Genomic DNA, 3671 nt, shown 5'->3' on the forward strand with positions numbered 1-3671 from the left:
TTACAGTGAAAATGAGAATCCTGTTAAGGGGGAATCTGAGAAAAGCCTGTCCAACGGAAATCAGTAAACAGGCATCTCTGAAGACAAGGGACACGTAAAACTCCCTTTCTTGTTTAAACTAGCAATCACAGACTAAAAGGATTGTAAGGCCAGAATAGGCCTGTCCGAGCCACTTGGCTTCGGAACGTGAAAAGAAAACAAAGGCCTGAGAACTGTCCTAATTCAAATGATATGTGTAAAACAGGGATCAACACCCTTTGCGGTTAGAAACCTATGGAGCGCAGCCTGCAGTATGACTCTCTTGTCATCGTAAATCAGCCGACCCATGCCGAGGGACTCCTGAGACGGTTGTAACCGCCCAAGCCTTCTCCCATCGACCTGCGCCTACCCTGGGACCCTGCAGGTGTAATGGGTGTATAGGATGACATAAAATCAGACTGGACTGAGGATGTTGAACCTCTGCTTCAGCCTTTTTACCCTGAGAACCCCTGGCGACGAAGATATCACCCGTGTGGAGTCAAAAACCTGAAAGGGCACGAAACAATCTAAAGGGAAGACCAGTAAAGGTCTGTCTTGGAGCTGGGGCAGTAGGAGAAATCAAAGTGGACCTACCTCCATTGGTTCAAGAAATCCTGCAGAAAGTTCCTTCCCCAGAACCATCTGCCCCGTAGGATTTCATGTTTACTTGTCACTGTCGCAGCCCCAGAGGTCGTCGGGTTAAGACAGCCCAAGCGAAGATGCAGGGTCCGAGTCTGTAGACATGGAGACCTCCAAGGAACATAAAGCAGAATCGTGATTCTGACCTGTATCAAAGTATCAATTGATCCTGATGCGAAGCATCCTGTAACCTAGAGGACAATTGTTCCCCAACCTACCTGCTCCGGATACGGTAGAACCATGCTGCCGCATATGTCGATGGATCCCTGAGCAAGGTTGCCTCAGGAAAACGGCGGCTTGATGGACCGGCGATACACCGAGGTGTATACCCTAGAGAGGTTCTGATACCATCTCCTGCCATCTGCGGGGAAAAGATAGGAAAACAAACCCTGTTTGATACCTGATATTGTGTATTCGGGTGTCTGTCGGCCGCCTACCGGAGCCTGCCCAGCTCATCCGAAACTGAACCAGTCGCTGTCATTTTCGTCAATGGCGTGGAACCCTGATGGACTTGACGTGTCCTCCTCCTTTACCTGCAGTATCAGATGAACTGCTGTATTATGTACCTGTATATTCTGAGACACTGGTTCAGATCCACAGAAAACAGACATCAGTAATGCATGGAATGTTAGCAAAGTTTCTTTTTGGAAAGGTGTGTTTGGTCCCGCTGTGATTTGATCCTGTGACCTTGGAAACCAAAGTCCAAGGGCTTACCTGATGAGCTATTGTCTGGTTAATAGTGACATTACCTGCATCATTGATCAAACAGGGGTGTGCAGGTGCGTGGAGGGCGAAGCAGATGGCTCCGCCGCATACTTCACACCTAAGAGGGAATTCTTCGACTATCCCAGGAGAGACAAACGAAAGGAGAAAAGGTGGGTTAAATAAACAGAGCCCTACGTAAGGTCTGCACTATAATGTGTAGTGACCGATACGATTAAAATAAACTTTCTGGAGCAGCGGAGACCTGAACCAGCAACGCTGCGCTGTGGGACAGGAGTCTTAGCCCTAGGCTATAGGAGTTCTCCTTAAAGTTTTGTTTGGATTCAAACCCCTGTTCAGATACCCGCTACTAGCGTACTGAGCCGCAGCGCTATTTGTCTGATGCCTTACACGCATTCCACAATTACAAATAGCATTAGTAACTAGTGACAACAAGGAATAATAAAGGGAAGGCAACACCCCGCCCTGTATTTAGTGTACCGCTAATTAAGGTGCACCAGATGTTTCTCTGAGGTTCCGCTGGCTTTTCAAAATGGTGACCAGCCTGTGAGAAAGATGGGGGAAAATGTTATGTGCAAGATGTTGTTATTAGAAAACATTGCGGAAGTAGCCTACAGCACCTGGTATTCCCAGGCGGTCTCCCATCCAAGTACTAACCGGGCCTGACCCTGCTTAGTTTCCGAGATCAGACGAGATCGGGCGTGTTCAGGGTGGTGTGGCCGTAGGCTTTTATCCCCTATATCTGGTATTTTATGGATTTATCTATATACATACCTACACGCACTTAAATATATATATCTATATATATACATGCACAAACATAACTATATATGTATATATACACACACACCGTAGGTAAATAAATACTGCACAGTAGATCCTTTTAATTATTATTGAGCTGAGTCCCAGCTACTGTAATAGAGCAGGTTCCCTGATTTGCAAGTAGGAAAATGCTGGGTAGAGGACTCTACTGCAGGAGGAATGTATCTATATTTCAGCAGCCTGAAGTATCGAAAAGTTACAAATCCCAGAGCTGTTGCCTAGCGACGGGGAGACCTGGGAGCCCGCTGAGTAAAGCGGGTTAACTGTTAATATACCTGGGACTTTATTTGTATTTGTCTCTGAGTATGCAAGATTAGCCCACTGGGCTATAGGAGACACTGCAAATATGAAGCCAGGTCTGTGCAGGGAGGAAATGGCCGCCAGAGTGAAACTCCTCTGGGCTATGCGATAAAATCTATATAGTGGATAACTGGATTAGTGCTGAGCCACTCTGACTATATCACATTCTCCTCAGCACCATGTGCATTAAACTCACATAAATGCCTATTACACTATAACAGTGGCCGGGGAGCGGAGAATGCTGAGCCCGCTGTACAGAGCAGGAGTTAGCTCCGCCCCCCGGCTATGGCGCCTTATTGCAAAACTAAGCGGGAAGCGAGCTGTACCCTCCGCTGGGCCTGCGAGTCACCGCCGGGGAGCGCTGAGCGCTGAGCCCGCTATACAGCGCTAGTAGAGCCCTGTATCTGCTAGCCGCCGCCGGGGAGTGTTGCGCTGAACAGAGCGCGAGTCGCCGCCTGGGAGCAGGGAGCGCTGAGCTCGCTCTACAGAGCGGGACTTAGCTCCGCCCCCTCCGTACAAGGCGCCAAATTTAAACATTGCTTTGCGCTCGAGCGGGATCCCTGTGCCGGCTCTGTGAGTCGCGCTGAGTGGGTGCGGGGGGTGCGGGGAGCTGGGGGAGCAGAGGGTTATCAGAATGACACACACCCGTTTTTCAGTCAGGGTTGTATAAACACATACTCAGCCTCCCCCAATCATCCTGTCTGTTTCTCCATGAGGAGGACAGGTAAGGATACAATAAAGTACATTACAGCCCCAGAGAGCCCTTCTGGAGTGGGTTGTACAACAATAAACAGATTGCTCTAAAAACATACATAGCCACCACAAATAAAGTATACTTCACTCACCACTGTGTTCTTGGTGGATCGGCCCCGACACACGCCGCACGCAGCGGCGTCCAGCCGGAATCTTCTGTGGTGGGGTGGTCCCGACACAAGCCGCACGCAGCGGTGTCCGACCATTTTTGATACTCACCGCTGCCATGCTGCCGGAATCTTCTGCTGGATGGAGTGGCCGCGACACGCGCCGCACGCAGCGGTGTCCGCCAACTCAGGAGAGCTCAGTGTCTCCCTCAGCCGGGGCCCATCCCTAGCCGCACGCAGCTGCGATGGGACCCCGCCGGCAGCTCCCACGGTGCAGACTGGCAGTGGCAGAGCTGCCAGTCTGTGAGT

The 3671-nt window shown here is 50.2% G+C and overlaps 1 non-coding gene across 1 annotated transcript; it reads right to left on the reverse strand.

Annotated features, from left to right (window-relative positions):
* Nucleotides 1-1988: 1988 nt before the first annotated feature.
* On the reverse strand, nucleotides 1989-2107 carry LOC134938443 (5S ribosomal RNA). The gene has a single exon (XR_010180995.1). It is a non-coding gene; the product is annotated as a 5S ribosomal RNA (ribosomal RNA).
* Nucleotides 2108-3671: the final 1564 nt, after the last annotated feature.

Source organism: Pseudophryne corroboree, chromosome 6 (assembly GCF_028390025.1).
Source record: "Pseudophryne corroboree isolate aPseCor3 chromosome 6, aPseCor3.hap2, whole genome shotgun sequence".
Lineage (NCBI taxonomy): Eukaryota > Metazoa > Chordata > Amphibia > Anura > Myobatrachidae > Pseudophryne > Pseudophryne corroboree.